The sequence below is a fragment of the Stegastes partitus genome, unplaced genomic scaffold (assembly GCF_000690725.1).
Source record: "Stegastes partitus isolate 25-593 unplaced genomic scaffold, Stegastes_partitus-1.0.2 Scaffold857, whole genome shotgun sequence".
Classification (NCBI taxonomy): Eukaryota; Metazoa; Chordata; class Actinopteri; family Pomacentridae; genus Stegastes; species Stegastes partitus.
Genome location: NW_007578588.1, coordinates 68,869 through 74,148, shown reverse-complemented (window position 1 = coordinate 74,148; position 5,280 = coordinate 68,869).

Genomic DNA, 5,280 nt, shown 5'->3' with positions numbered 1-5,280 from the left:
GTTAGGGGTTAGGGTTTCGGGGTTAGGCTGCAGCCTTTTGTCCCTCCAGAGTGCTTCAGGATGAGGAGCTCTTGTGCTTCTCAGGTGGCTGTGAGAGGATAACTGCGTTGGAGTCTCAGGTTTTTTGTCCTGCCCATGAAATTAAACTAAACCATTGTCAGGTTATTCTTGGGAAAGTTTTTCTCACAACCGACCTGAAGCATTTCAGTCTCAGGAGCTTTTCTTCTCAGATGAACTCTAAAAGTCCGTCAACCTCAATCGACTATTTCTAGTCTGGCTTTAAAGACGAAGTCATGAAAATGAACATTTTAAAAGATAGTAAACCATCCTGTTCTATCCTGGACATATACACACTGGGTCATGTGGCCTGTCGGTGAACCCGACTGTGACTCCGTCCTGCTGCTCTTCAGTTCAGTGCCGGCAACCCGTTCTTCTAGACATATGACTTGACTCCAGTGCCTATCAGAAGTGTTCACCCCCTGGGGATCTTTCACCTTTTAGTGCTTTTTAACATTGAATTATGGTCAATTTAATCTTGCTCTGTTGAGTTGATTTGATCAAAAATCTTTCGTGTGAAAGTGAAAATCTGTTTTCTCCAACGTAATGTAAATATAAAACGTAGAATAAGTTAAAGTGACTCGCCTGATTGAACACAGAAGCAGCCAGATGGCGGCAGAAGTGAGATGGCTGCTGGTGGAGGTACACGTTTTTAATCTGTCATCTTTTAAAATTTAGCTTTGAACATGATTTATAGTTGTTCACATTGTTCTCCAGTAGCAAAGCACATCCATCCATACTGGCACAGCAGATCAGGCTGTTCACAGAAACATGTATGAGCAGGTGACCCATGAGGTTGTTGGTCACTTCCATACAGGATCAATGATTTATTCTGTCTCTGTCTCTTTCTGACAGTCTTGTGTTTCTCGTTTCTGAACTCTATCACATGAGCAGGCAAATGTCACATCATTTATTTTGTGCTGCTTTGGAGGCTGAGTGCATTTCTATCACATCACCGCTGACGTTAGCCGGCAGCCTCTCGCTCCTTCCATCTCGCTCTAATGTCTTCTCAAATTGTGAGATCACTCTCTAACAGTGTAATTGCCAAAAACAAACTCTGTCCTCTTGTCTGCAAAAACGAACATCATATTACCGTTTAGGTCACTGGGTCAGGAGAGCCTCGTCTGAACACTTCAGCTCGCTGTTTTACATGTTGTTGCGTGGAGACCAAAAAGTACTCTTGACCTTATTGAGACTGCGTTCTTACCTGCACACGACCAAAGATTCCCTGGAAGCATCCTGAGATGCTACACAACATGATAGCAGTGACTCCCAGTGCGATCAGGCCACTAATACTAATGTGGAGAAATGCTGCAGCAGTTTTCCAGCGGCTTGTATAAGTGCTGAGGCTGTGAATATTACAGCAGCGAACTGAGTGCATTACTGTCGCTCGAAACCCCATTAAAGTCACAAATGAAGTGTTCCCAAACACATTTATTATGACCACATCTGATGCAACCACCACTGAAGAAGGACGCCCGACTGACACAACTCTGTACAGTGATTCAATGTCAGCACAATAATGATCACTTCTTCCCATACAATAATCGGGATGCTGTTGGTTTCAGATTCTGCAGTAGAAAAATAACAACGCTTGTTGCTGGAAAATCCAAAATTGCTACAAGTTTGCTCATGAAAGATATTCATTCATTTATTCTATGAGGTTCACACGTGACATGTTTAGTTGATGATTAAATTCCCCTCCAATACATGACTAGCACCCCTTGTTGTTAAAACCACCTCCATGAATGTGAACTGGGTCGTCAATCAGTTGGCTTGTAACAAATACTTCAATATCTGGAGACGACACTGATTCAGAAGAAGACTGCTGCTCTCATGTTTGGAAAAACCAAGGCACAGCCAGGAAACAGCCATCGTAGCCCCGCCAGACCCTAACCCGAACCCCGCCTAACCCTAACCGAACCCCGCCCAACCCTGACCCCGCCTAACCCTGACCCTAACCGAACCCCGCCTAACCCTGACCCCGCCTAACCCTAACCCTACCCGAACCCCGCCTAACCCTGACCCCGCCTCACCCTGACGCCTAACCCTGACCCTGCCTCACCCTAACCCCACCGAACCCTGACCCCGCATAACCCTAACCCTACCCGAACCCCGCCTCACCCTGACCACGCCAAACCCTAACCCCACGAAACCCTAACCCCGCCTATACCGAACTCAAATCCCGCCTAAACCTAACCCCGCCTCACCCTGACCACGGCAAACCCTAACCCCAAGAAATCCTAACCCCGCCTAACCCTAACCCCAACAAACCCTATCCCTAACCCCGCATCACCCTGACCCTGACCACACCTAACTCTAACTCCACCTAACCCTAACTCCGCCTCACCCTGACCCTGACCCTGCCTAACCCTGACCCTAACCCCACCAAACCCTAACCCTAACTCCGCCTAACCCTAACCCCGCCTCACCCTGACCCTGACCACGCCTAACCCTACCCCGTCAAACCCTGACCCCTCCAAACCCCACCTAACACTACCCTTAAAGACTGTCACAAATGGGAAACAACCAGGGTAGCCCCGCCTCACCCTAACCCTGACCCTAACCCCGGCTAACACTAACCCCACCTAAACCTAACCTTAAAGACCGTCACAAATGGGAAACAGCCAGGGTAGCCCCGATAATCCCTACCACTGCCTAAACCTAATCCTAAGCCTAATCCTGACCCTTACCCTAAGGCTAACCCTTTAAGGCTCATTTTTAGCACATTATATATTTCCTGTGAAATTCTTACTCAAAAAAACGAGGTGAAAATGAAACATGGTTGATCTTGGTTATGTGGAATTTGGGAAGAACTAGGCTAAACAAATGAGCTATAACATGTTAGACCGTGAGCTTGATATTTAATAGTAAATGGAGTTTACTTTTGGACAAAGCCACGGTGGCTGTTTCCTTGTGTCCAGGCTTTATGAAAAGCTAAGATATTAATTATAAAGGTATCACTGTTCAGTTCAAGTTTCCATCAAACAATTAGCAAGACAGCGAATAATTCTGTAACTATTCCTTTGCTGGGCACTTCACGGTAAATGGGACAAAACTGTTTTGTTTTTACTATCATGCCAATTGCATTGCAGGAAAACTGTTTATAGATTCATATAATGTATATAATAGCATCTTCTTCCATCTCCAGTGTTGTTTTGATCTGTTTATCAGTTTTCTTGCAGGCAAAGGCCTGACGGCTACGACAGAACTACATGAAATGTGACTACTTCATCAAAAAATCAAAATATAGCCATTTTATGCATCAAAGTGCTCTTCAGCCTGTTATATGTATGTATCTAAGGATTAAGCAACGAGGAGTCGTGCATTATACGGTTTGAATGCACTTAGCGGAGTAACAGCATTCCGCTTCGCGTCTGTTTTAGAATCCGCTGCATGCATTCAACCCGTATAATGCACGGCTCCTCATGTTTAATCCTTACATATATAAACTGTACAACACAGACACAACTCATAGCTGATAGGTCATCTTATGTCACAACAACATTTCACCCTGAAAAGATAGGCACAGTATAAAGGTCTGCTATAATAATAATAACTATAATAATAATAATAACTATAACAATAACAACAACAATAATAAAAACAACTATAATAATAATAACAACAATAATAATGACAATAATAACAATAATGATGCGTTTTAGAATACATCTTCGTGGTTGCTATCCCATTCATTAAGTCAGTACTGCAATACAGATAAGAGATTTTCTAAACAAAATAATGATATCTGAAACATGGTCCAATGCAAGTGGCTCACATAGGAACTGATGAAGTGCATTTCTGATTTTTGAGGCAGATTATCATCTTAAAACGTAAATTAAATGTTCAAAAACACACGTGTGCAATGCAACAGAATCAAAGTTATGGCATCAACTGTTCCCTTAGTCCAAACACATGTAATCCACATTATCCCAAGAGGGACGTAACATAAATCAACACTGATATTAAAAAACATATTAACTGTGCAGTTGTGGTTGTCAGTTCAGCTCCTGCAGTAATAGTTTTATTTTCCTGAAGTTGTTGAAAGGCTCATTACCGCCCTCTGATGTAAAGCTTCAGGACAGAGGTTTGATGATGGAGGAAGGCGAAACGAGGAGACCAGAGCAGAGGATGTGGGCTGTGGAGGCGGTAGAGCAGCTACACTGATACTGGCTCTTTCCTCAGGATCTACAGTGTGTGTGCTGGTCCACCATGTAAGAGGTTGGTTTGTTCATAGACACATGTCAGAAAGGGAACATTGGCTTCTGTTTACAGATCACAGTTCAGATTCCATTTCAGTTGATGAAACTGTTGGACAGCTTTGGGGACAAGCGCTTATTTGCTTTTTTTTGCAGAGTCAGATGGGAAATAATGCCACTGTCACAGATGTACGGTTCGTATTTGCTTAGCATAAGACCGGAAACAGGGAAACATTTAATGGATTGCTGTTTCTTGGTTGAGACTAGCAGCCTCTTAATCTCACATAGCAAGACCCCCTGTAGCACTGACACAGCATCTTTCCACCACAGGGACCATACGGGGGTTCTTACAGAAGAAAAGGTCTTGGGAAGTTCTGAGAATGGGATGCTCAGATGATAGTCACTCGCTGTAGTGACGGGGGAACCCTATTGGTGGAACATTTGCAGAACTGGACACTGCTGTTTAGATGGATAATGAACCGGGCTGCCCTGCTGAATGATCCAAAGCTTCTGCAAAGCATGCAAGAAAACAGCTTGTAGGTTGTTTCCTGGAGGTGCTGTGGTTTTCCACAGTGAAGAAGCTTTTCAGAACGATGGCGTGTAGACAAGCAGGAGCTGTATGAAGTAAGAATCGACCGATTATCGGCCGGGCCGATTATCGGCGCCGATATTTGGTATTTCGAGGCATATCAGCATCGGCCTTTTTTGATGATCCCACGGCCGATATGAGATCAATTTAAAACTGGGTTATTGTGGCTCTGATCATGCAGCCGCGGCTCTGTCGGCAGCGTTGCCCCGCCCCCACAGCGTTGCCCCGCCCCCACAGCACCACACACAGCGGGGAGGAGAAAAGGTTCTGCCCAGTGGGGTGGGGAGGTGCAGAGATCTATATTTATAAAGTAAGTTAAGGCAGCAGACTCTGTTGAAGTTGTCATAAACATCCAGTCCTCTACAACTCACAGCTACCAGTAACTCCACTGTGAGCCCAGTAACGGTATCGAAACATAAGCGGCAGCTCCGC